Here is an 11,681-nt window from a genome sequence, read left to right on the forward strand (position 1 = left end):
TGAGTAGACTGTACTTCTCCAAATGCTAGTAGATCCTATCCTTAAGAATCCTTCCCAGTAGTTTGCATACCACTGCCATAAGACTCACCGGTCTATAGTTTCCAGGTTTCTCTCTATTACCTTTTTTAAACAAGGGAACTACATTTGCCATTCTCCAGCACTCCCCTGCAGCCAAAAGAGGATTCAGGGATCAGAGGATTCAAAGATCTACAGGCCAGAAGGGCCTGTACCTCTTTAAACAATCACAGCCCCTTGTGATGGAGAATTCATAACCTTCTAAGTCAAGTGCATTTTCCTCATTCTGAGGCTATGCCTCATATTCATGTGCCTATCTAAGAGCCTCATAAATGCTTCTCTTGTATCTGTCTCCACCACTACCCCAGCAGTTCATTCCAGGCTCCCACTACTCTGCAAGAAAAAAATTATTGTACTGCTCTCCTGGTTTGTGAAGTTGGAAGTATAGAGTTCAGCAGTAAGTCAAATTCTACACAGTTGAACAGAGGAGTCAGGCACCCAAGCCTGAGGTACTTTATTGGGCAGTCCTCACATATACAATTGAATAAGAGTAAAGTTGAGAGACTCGCCAGCCAGTGGGGTAGTGGCATTCACACTGGACGTTGAGGTGAGTGGTCCTGGATTCAAATCCTGCCGGCTCCTTGCATGATTTTTATCCATGCTGGACTGAGCATCAAGCGAGTAACTCAGCTTCGTAAAAAATAGACAAGTGCTAAAGAAATGGCTAGGTTGCCATCCAAGGTGATACAAGGCATGGAAAGGAACCACAACAACAAAATTCAGAGAAAAACCAAAATATACCATAGGTGCTCAAGAGCTTTAAAAACCCAGTCTCCATAAAAGAGAGGTACCATCTAGCAGAGTGGTGATCATGGGAGCAGTCGCCGTTGGAGTGGTCTGAGACAGGGTGGTAAGGCTTTGGCTCAACAGGGCTTTGACAAAAACAGGTGGAGGCAAGGCAAGTAGGTAAGCTCATTCCTTATTTCTTATTTCTTTTTTCTTATTTAACTCTTGAGAGAATAGGGGTATGTCTTCAGGGCCATTGTTCTGTTCTGGGTGTCAGATGTGGGATTTCCCAGAGACTACCAGCTTCTTCGATGGCTACATCTGCACCAGATGCATCGAGATGCTGCTCCTTATAGAGCGTGTTAGGGAACTGGAGCTGCAGCTTGATGATCTTCGGTTTGTTAGGGAAAGTGAAGCAGTGATAGCCAGGAGCTACAGTGACGTAAACACCCAAGGCTATAGGAGACAGATAAATGGGTGATGTCAGGATAAGGAAGGGAGAACGTCAGAGAGTAGAGAGCACTCTATGGCCATCCCCTTCAACAATAACATTCCCCCCCAATGTTGGGGGTGAGCCTACCTGGTGGAAGCAACAGCGGCTGTGCCTCTGGCATTGAGTCTGGCCTTATAGCTCAGATGGGTAGGGAACTGCAGCAGTAATAGGGTACTCTGTAGTTAGGGAGACAGATAGGCGATTCTGTGGACATGAAAAACAAACACAGATGGTAATTTGTCTCCTAGGTGCCAGGGTCTGCTATGTTGCTGAATGTGTCCACTGTATTCTGAAAAGGGAGGGTGAGTAGCCAGAAGTCATGGTACCAATGACATAGATAGAAAAAAAGGAAGAGATCCTGAAAATAGAATACATGAAAAGGAAGCTGAGAATCAGGACCTCAAAGGTAGTAATCTCAGGATTGCTGCCTGTGCCACACAACAGTGAGGATGGGAATAGAATGAAGAGACAGATAAATGTGTGGCTGAAGAATTGGAGCAGGGGGCAGAGATTCAGATTTCTGGATAATTAGGACCTCTTCTGGGGCAGGTGTGACCTGTTCAAAAAGGAACAAATTGTACTTGAATCTGAGGGGAACCAATATACTTGTGAACAGGTTTACACAAACTGTTCACTGTGGTTTAAATGAATATGGCAGGGAATGGGAACCAGGACAATAGAGCTGAGGATGCGCCAGCAGTTTTACAAGTAAATGATGGGTGTAACATAGAAGTAAGTAAGAACAAGCGGATGATTGGGTACAAATGTAGACAGAGCAAAGAGTTAAATTGTACCACAGAAGCATAATTTAAAAGGACGAAGAACGCAGGACTGGAAGTGTTGTATTTAAATGTGCATAACATTTGGAATAAGGTGGACAAACTAGTGGCATAATTACAAATCGGTGGTATGACATTGTGGGCATCATTGAGTCATGGCTGAAAGAAGGTCATAGTTGGGAGCTTAAAATCAATGGATATACTTTGTATCAAAAGGACAGGCAGGAAGGCATAGGCGGTGGTGTGGTTCTGTTGATAAGAGATGGAATTACATCTTTAGAAAGAGGTGACATAGGGTCAGCGAACATTGAATCTTCGTGGGTGGAGTTAAGAAACTGCAAGGGGAAAAAAACATTATAGGAATCATATATCGGCCTTCAAATAGTAGCCAAGATGTGGGGCTGAGATTGCAAAGGGAGCTGGAAAAGGCGTGTAATAAGGGTAGATGACAAAATTGTAATGGGGGATTTCAATATGCAAGGGGATTGGGAAAATCGGGCTAGTGTCAGATTGCAAGAGAAGGAATTTATTGAATGCCTGTGAAATGGCTTTTCAGGGAAGGTTGTACTTAAGCCTATTCAGGGAATGGCTATTCAGGGATTGAGTGATGTGAAAAACCCAGATCTTATTAGAGAGCTTAATATAAAGGAACCCTTAGGAGGCAGTGATCATAATATGATTGAATTCATACTGCAGTTTGAGAGAGAGAAGCATAACTCATGTGTATCAGTATCACAATGGAATAAAGGGAATTACAGAGGCATGAGAGAGGAGCTTGCCCAGGTGGATTGGAGGAAGGAACTGGTGGGGATGACAGCAGAGCAGAGGTGACTGGAGTTTCTGGGAATAGTTCACAAGGCACAGGATAGCTATGTCCCACAGAAGAAGTTGTCAGATGGCAGGGGTAGGCAATCATGGATAACAAGCGAAGTTAAGGATGGCAAAAAAGCCAAGGGAAGGGCAGATAAGGCTGCAAAAGTGAGTGGAAAGTTGGATGCTTGCGTGAGGAGGCTTCCACTTTCTAAAGGAAACACCACCATTTTGGTCATCATGGATCGATTTTCCAAGGCTGCCCACTTCATTGCCCTCCTGAAGATCCCACCGGCCTAGGAGACTGCCACACTCATGGTTCAACATGCACCCAAGCTCCACAACTTTCCTCAAGACTTAGTATCTGATCATGGACCACAGTTCACTTCCTACTTTTAGAAAGCATTCTGCTCTCTTGTAGGAGCCACAGCTAGCCTTCTGTCTGGTTTTCACCCCCAATCCAAAGGCCAGACTGAGGAAGTGAACCAGGAGTTGGAGACAACCCTGCACTGCCTTGCTTCTGCCGACCCCATGTCCTGGAGATCCCAACTGGTTTGGGCAGGGACCACCCATAATAAACTCCAGTCGTCCTCTATGGGTATGTGTCCCTTTGAATGCCAGAAGGGTTTCCAGCCGCTGCTCTTCCCTGACCAGGAGATCCTGCTGCTGAACAGCTGATCCAACGCTACAAGTGATGCACCACAGGAGCCACAGGAGCAGTCAGACAGGTATATCTAGTTCACCACAACAAGCACACCTGGAGACGAGCCAGGGTTTCTCTATTCTGCACCCAGAAGTAACATGCCTAGCAGGCCGATCAGATTCGACTCTACTTCCTTAGAAGGTTGGCGTCATTCAATGTCTGTAGTGAGATGCTGAAGATGTTCTATAGGTCAGTTGTGGAGAGCGCCCTCTTCTTTGTGGTGGCGTGTTGGGGAGGAAGCATTAAGAAGAGGGACGCCTCACGTCTTAATAAGCTGGTAAGGAAGGCGGGCTCTGTCGTGGGCAAAGTACTGGAGAGTTTAACATCGGTATCTGAGCGAAGGGCACTGAGTAGGCTACGGTCAATTATGGATAACTCTGAACATCCTCTACATAGCACCATCCAGAGACAGAGAAGCAGTTTCAGCGACAGGTTACTATCGATGCAATGCTCCTCAGACAGGATGAAGAGGTCAATACTCCCCAATGCCATTAGACTTTACAATTCTACCGCCAGGACTTAAGAACTTTTTAAAAGCTATTATTAATGCTTTTTGAGATAGTGATTTAGATGCATATCATATTTTTTTACTGAGTTAAGTATTGTATGTAATTAGTTTTGCTACAACAAGTGTATGGGACATTGGAAAAAAGTTGAATTTCCCCATGGGGATGAATAAAGTATCTATCTATCTATCTATCTATCTATCTAGATATGCTGACAGGTAAGGCCATTCAAGTCAGGAGAGGAGGTCTGGTTGGCATCAATGATCTTCCCCTGAAAGTCGAGAACCGCAAATTGGCACCACACTATGTGGGACTGTTTGTAGTGGAAAAGTCTGTCAACAAGGTGTCCTATAGTTTGAATATACCAGCATCACGGAAGATCCACCCAGTATTCCATGTTTCCCAGCTCAAGCCAGATACTACCTCTCCCCGGCTCCAGTCACCCCACCTCCCCCTCTTTCCCACCCGGTAGATGGTTCCCTTGTCTATACGGTGCGGAGCCTCCTGGCAACCTGTCGGGTATGTGGTAAGGTCCAGTACCTTTGGACAGGGAAGGGTATGGTCCAGAAAATTTTCTTGGAGCCCGGTGAAGGACATCTTGGACAAATCACTCATCTGAGACTTCCAGGGAACACAGGTTTGTGGCGCCTCAGGGGCTGCGCCTAGGGAGAGGAACCCTGTCACAACCATGGATCAGCAGCGCAGCAGATACAGCAATTGCGCATGAATATGCAGATTTCAGCTAATTATTATTTCATTGTGATGTTATTCAGCTCCATTCTTTGTCTTGTAGCACTTGTCAAGGCTTCAGCAAAGCACAGCAACGTTTCGCTGCCTGCTTGCATTCAGCCTTGCCTGGGCAATTGGACTGTTGAATCAACTGACTCTAAAGACTTGTGGTATTTGTTTTATATTTAGCTATTCCTTTTCGCTGCAGTGTAGGCTTCATTTTCCATTTGAGAGTTTTAATTTAACGGCCCTGTTTGGCCTAGCGTTTATTGTTTTCCTTCTAACTCTGTTCTCATTAAAGTCTGTGAAGTATCGACCAGGTTCAATGTCTGTTGCTCCCCACCTGGATCATATCTAAATGTAATGGCAATTGTATGATAATGCTTTTTGGTAAATGGAACAATAGTGTGGACTATTATCTAAATGAGGAGAAAGTTCAAACATCAGAGGTGCAGAGGGACTTAGGAGTCTTCATGCAAGATTCCTAGTAGGTTAATTTAAAAGCTGAGTTTGTGGTAAAGAAGGCAAGTGTAATGATAGCATTTATGTCAAGGAGAATAGTATATAAAAGCAAGGAGGAAGTGCTGTGGCCTTTTAAGACATTAGTTAGGCCACACTTGGACTATTGTCAACAGTTTTGGGCCCATATCTTAGAAAGAATGTGTTGTCATTGGAGAGAGCCAGACGAGGTTCACGACGATGATTCTGGGAATGAAGGAGTTAACATATCAGTAACATTTGGCAGCTTTGAACCACGACTCACTGGAATTTAGAAGAATATGGGGGCATCTCATTGAAACCTACCAAATGTTGAAAGGACTAGTTAAGGTGGATGTTGAGAGGATGTTTCCTATGGTGCAGGTATTCAACACTGGGGGGTACAGCCTCAAGAATGAGAGGTTTTAGAACAGAGGTAACAAAGAATTTTTTTTTTGCCAGAGAGTAGTGAATCTGTGGAATGCTCTGCCAGACACTGCAGTGGAGGTCAAGTCCATGGATATATTTAAGTGGAAATTGCTAGTTCCCTGACTGGTCAGAGCATCACAGGTTATGGCGAGAACACAGGTGTACAGGGTTGAGTGGGATCCGGGATCAGCGATGATGGAATGGCGGAACAGACTCGATGGGTAGAATGGCCTAGATTTTGCCCCTTTGTCTTATGGTCTTATGATCCTAAGCAACTTTGCTTGTCACCTGTTGGTTTTCACATTGTAAATCTCAAAGCTATTCAGTCCTGAGTCACTTTCATCATTATCAGATTTTTCAACAACAGCATGCAAGTTAGTGTTCTTTTTGAAAATACAACTTGACTTTTTAGCTTTTTCTCTTCCCTATGCAGTCCGTTTATTTTTGTCTACCCGACATGCTCTTTCTATGTGTCCTACTTAGTTATGTTTTCTCCAAGTTTCACCTTTAAACCTGCATTTGTTTGGTGAATGTATGCCCCTGCCACAATAGTAACACAATTTGTCCAACCACACAGGTTTCGGTTTAGATGTTGCAATTCTGTCTGTACTCAATTTTGTTCAATTTCATTCTTGACTGTAAATCTCTGTCTGCTATTTCAATTGATACAGTGATTTCAACTGTTCTTTTAAATGTGAATTGTGCTTCAGTTAGGAACCATTTTAATGCTTTCTTGTAAGATTCGTCAATCTTTTTTTACTAACTCAGCTGTCTCTCTCCCTTCCCAAAGAAGTTCATGCTGCACTGTTTTTTCACTTGGCTGTTCAAACACCATAAAATTTTTCCCTCTCGTAATAGGCATTGGCACCTTGGGAAAAAGGCATTGGCTGTCTACTTGATCAATGCCTTTTATTATCGCATCATGTCACCTCTCATCCTCCCTCACTCTGAAGTAAAAAGCCCGAGCTCACTCAACCTATCCCCATAAGACAATCCCTCTAATCCAGGCAGCATCCTGGTAAATCTCCTCTGCACCCTCTCTAAAGCTTCCACATGCTTCCTGTAATGAGGCAATCAGAACTGAATACAATACTCCAAGTTTGGTCTAAAGAGATTTATAGAGCTGCAACAACATTCGAAAATAGACTTAAGAATATTCAGTATGTGACTGGATTATTGGGTATGGTCTGGTCTCCATGCCTAAAGGAGGATAAACCAGTGAGAGCGTGGTTGCAGTGAAATCTCACTGGATCAATTCTTCGGGATGACGGAATTGACATATGAAGGGAGATTAAGCTGAATGATCTTCTATCCTCTGAAACTGAGAAGAATTGGAGATGATCTCAATGAAATAAGAACATTTCTAGACAGTAGCGATTCTGCAGATGCAAGAAATCCAGAGCAACACGTAAAATGCTGAGAAATATCAACAGGCCAGTCAGTATCTATGGAAATGAATAAACAGTGGATGTTTTGAGCCAAGACCCTTCATCAGGACTGGAAAGGAAGAGGGCAGATGCCAGAATAAAAAGGTTGGGGAACGGGAAGGAGGAAAAGCTAAAAGGTGAAGCCAGGTGGGTGGGGGCAGGGAGGGGGGAGTGATATAAGAAGCTGGGAGGTGATAGGTGGAAAAGGCAAAGGGCTGGAGATGAAGGAATCTGATAAGAGAGGAGAGTGAAACATGGGAAAAGCGAATGAAGAGGAGCTCCGGCAGAGGTGGTAGGCAGGGGTAGGAAACAGAGTGCAATAAAAGAAGAGAGAAGAGGAAGGGAGAAAAATGACCAGAATGGGAAATTGATTTTTATACCATCAAGCTGGAGGCTATTAAGTTGGAATATGAGATGTTGCTCTTCCACCCTGAGAGTGGCCTCATCATAGCAGAAGAGGAGGCCATGGACAAACGTGATGGAATGGGAATGGGGATTGGAATTTAAATGGTTGGCCACTGGGAAATTACACTTTATGCAGGTGGAGCAGAGGAGATTGTAAGGAGACGAGGTTTGAGAGCAGGGATGCTGAGATGTTGTCTTTCTGGGGTTTTGTAGAACCAGGAGTCACAGCCTTAAAGTAAGGGAGTGGCCAATCAGGTGGAGAAGAAATGTGATCAATGGACAGTCATTTTGGAGTTCTCTATTGAAATGTGTTGCATTGGCTTAAGTCCAGAGTCCTTTTCTAAGTCATAATTGTGGGCAGCATCACAGTTTAGCAGTTAATGGAATACTAAACCGTGACAGGGACCCTGGTTCAATTCCACCACTGTCTGTCAAGAAATTGTATGTTTTCCCTGTGACCACATCAGTTTCCTCTGGGCGTTCCAGATATCTGTTCATTTATTTATTTATTGAGATACTGCACAGAATGCACCTTCGAGCCACGCCACCCAGCAAACCGCCAATTTAATCCCAACCTAATCATGGGATCATTTACAATGGCCAATTAACCTACCAACTGGTACGTCTTTGGACTGTAGGAGGAAACCAGAGGAGACGCACACGGTCACGGGGAGAACTTACAAACTCCTTATTGAACTGGGGTCCCTGTCACTGTTTCGTGTTACACTAACACTCCACTACAGAGCTACCCACGTGGAAAAGAACTCAGGAATTAAGCCAAAGCAACAAATTTTTGATAGTGAACTGCAAAGAGAACTGTCCATTGATGATATTTCTTCTCCTCTTCTCTTGATTGGCCACTCCTTTACTTTAAGGCTGTGACTTACAGGCAACAGTAGGAATTGAACTGGGGTCACCTGTACTGCTAACCACTAGGCTTCCGTGCTGTCCCATTCCATTTCTCCTCACCTTCCAAAGATGTATGGAGCAGTGGGATTCTTGGCTACATCGTTCAGCCAGAAAGGCCAGCTACCTCTAAATGCAATAACAAAAAAACCCCTTGGATTTTTAGAAATTCAGGGATATGAAGTTAGTGCCGGAAAACATTATTAAGGTAAAAGATTAGTACTGATTTTGTTAAAAGAGGAAGCTGCAGAAAGAGCCTGAAAGTTTTTTTTCCTGCTCTCGTTGGTCAGCTTCTTGTGTGAGTTTATTTCTCTGCAGACAACGACAGCTGGATGTTGAGAGAACTCTCTTTATTGTTTCCTCTGAGGGAAAATCCCATTTGTGCCCTCACCCTTCCATTTCAAATGCTGCCTAAAGAATGCAATCATGCCTGACATTCTGCTGCTTAACGTAAGAACTCTGCCACGTGGCCCTGAGCCCCAATCGCTTGAAACATTCACTGCCTACATTCCTTCTGTTCATGGCTTCACTGAATTCTGGGGATTTGCCAAAATTCTGTCAGTTAATTTCAGTGAAACCTAATAATAATGTTGCCTTAGTTCCTAGAGTAAACAACATGTTACTCAACTTTTCATCAAATTCTAATATCCTTGGGAAATAAAACTCCATCAATTTTACACTTCTAGTTTTCTATTTCAACCAACACCATGTTTTAATCTTTCATTGGGAAAATCCCTTTAGTAACAAAAAAAAAGTTTCCATGCCTTGTCTAGTGAGAATTGCAGTATAATTTTGATGGAATGACAACATTGTGAAGCATTAAATATGTCTCTCCACAGATGCTGTCTGCTGTACTAAGTATTTCTGTATTTTCAGGGGTTGTTTCATATTTACAGCATTGGCAGAGTTTTGTTCTTCAAGTACTACAATACAATTGTCATCAAAGTTTTTTGAATAAACATGCTGGAGAAGAAACCAAATTTTCTTTGTGTCAAGGAGGAAAAGATTCAATGTCCAACGTTTGCCAATATTATACACTGTAATCATCAAATTTGTATGTTGACTTTTGTTCAACTGCTGAAATATGTGGCCAGTAAATTTTTCAAGACATCTTTCTTCTCATTCTTCCTTCCCATCGTGACCCTAGGCATTGACGTGCATTGGTTCCTGCTGCATACTGCTCAATTTAAAATTCTCATCCTTGTGATCGAGTTATTGCCTGGCCTCAGTCCCTGTCGATCGGAGCCCTGCACCCTCCGAAAACACTCACTCCTTGGTTGTCACTATTGGATTCTAGGCTTTTCACTAACTAAGCCATCAATCACTGCCATTTATCCTTAATAGTTTCTATCTTAAATATGTGTCAGTTGGTGCCTCTTTGTGTCATGGTTTCCATTCAGGATGCTCACAAATATATTGTTACTATCAATTCCTTGAAAGACCCAAGGCTGATCATATTGAATGGTGGGATAGGTTAGAGGGGATGAGTAGCGAATTCCCGCTCTGATTTTCTCGTGTTTCTGTGTTCACCCATTACCCCTAGTGTTTGTCAACCTGATCAGTCACATGATGCCTCAGTTTTAAATTACCTTTCTTCTTTTCGCATGGAGCACCCAAGAAAGCATCCAGTCGGATGGATGACAGGTTGGCATGGCAACCACTGTGTGGGTGGCCACAGGAAGCTGCAGAGATCTGGGTACAGCTTATGGCAGCACAGAAACCAGCCTCCCATCCATGAACTCCCTCTGATCTTCTTGCTGCATCAGAAAAGGAGCTAGCATAATCACAAACCCCAGACGGGGTGGCTTTCTGGGGTACTCAAACCTCCCCATCTGACATCAACAACCATTCTGTGGTCAGAGTCATTCAGATCACATTGCTTTTCCATTCAGATGTTTAGTCTGAATAACAAATGAATTTCTTGACCATGTCTGCATACTTTTATACATTGGGTTGTTATCACTTGATTGGTTGATTAGATATTTGCATTAAAGAGCAGCTGAACCTAATAGATTCCAATGAGTGTATGTTCCTTTTCTAGACAGACCTCTTTGGTCTCAATAAGTACATTTAATGTCAGAGAAATGTATACAATATACATCCTGAAATTCTTTTTCTTTTCAAACATCCACAAAAACAGAGAAGTACCCCAAAGAATGAATAATGGTTATATGTTAGAATCCCAAAGCCTCCCCTGGTTCCCCCTCCCATGCACACAAGCAGTAGCAAGGCAACGACCCTTCCAACCCCCACCAGCAAAAAAGCATCAACACCCTTCACCGAGCATTCAAGCGTGCAGCAAAGCATCAATAATGACACAGATTTGCAGTACCCCAAAGACTACTCGTTCACCCGATAATTTGACATATCATAGGCTCTCTCTCTTCCTAATAAGGGGAAAAGAGGTGTCCCCATTTCGCAGTGAGAGGGAGACATAACAAATTGTTGTGTCGCTTTTGCCGAGCTCCGTGCCCAGAGAGTCGCCCCAGAAAGGCTCTGGTCTCTGGATGCACAGCCCCCGGTAGCTAATCTGCTGCTCCCATTGTTCTGTGTTCTCTCACAACACTTCAATCGGGCAGTGGCCTAGAATAAGCACATCTCCAGAGCCACAAAAATCCGGCACCCTGAATTCGCACCAGTCTTCCAGGCTGCATCCTTAGGACATCAGAAAGCAACCGGACATGAGGCCCTGAGAGCAGGTCCCATTCCCACAAAGAACTGAAGTCAGAGTGTAACTTCGGGTCAGGGTCTTCAAAAGAACCTTGAAAAGGAAAAAAAGATATCTCAAATATGGCAAAAGAGCTGTTTCTGAAGATGTAAGCAAAGGAGTCGCCATTTAGTGCCTTGGTAACCTCTAAATGAAATCAGTCCATTCTTACCTGATATTTTGCCTCATGCCCTGCAGTGCCAAGGAAACACCATACCATCAGATGAGACTTCAAACCAAAGCTCCTAACTTTGGACCAATGCACCCAAAATACTGGTGCATTCACTCAGCAGGTGAAGGAACATCTGGAGGGAAATGAATAGTCATTAACTTTTTGTGCGGAGACCCTTCGTCAAGACTGGAAAGGAAGAGGGCAGAAGCCAGAGAAATAGAGTGTGGGTAGGTGGAGAAGAATGAACTGGCAAGTGATTGGTGAATCCAGGAGAGGGGGATGGAAGGAGAGTAGAGGATGGGGAATAAAGGGAATGCTGTGAGAAGCTGGGAGGTCA

This window comes from Hemitrygon akajei, chromosome 23 (genome assembly GCF_048418815.1).
Source record: "Hemitrygon akajei chromosome 23, sHemAka1.3, whole genome shotgun sequence".
Taxonomy (NCBI): domain Eukaryota; kingdom Metazoa; phylum Chordata; class Chondrichthyes; order Myliobatiformes; family Dasyatidae; genus Hemitrygon; species Hemitrygon akajei.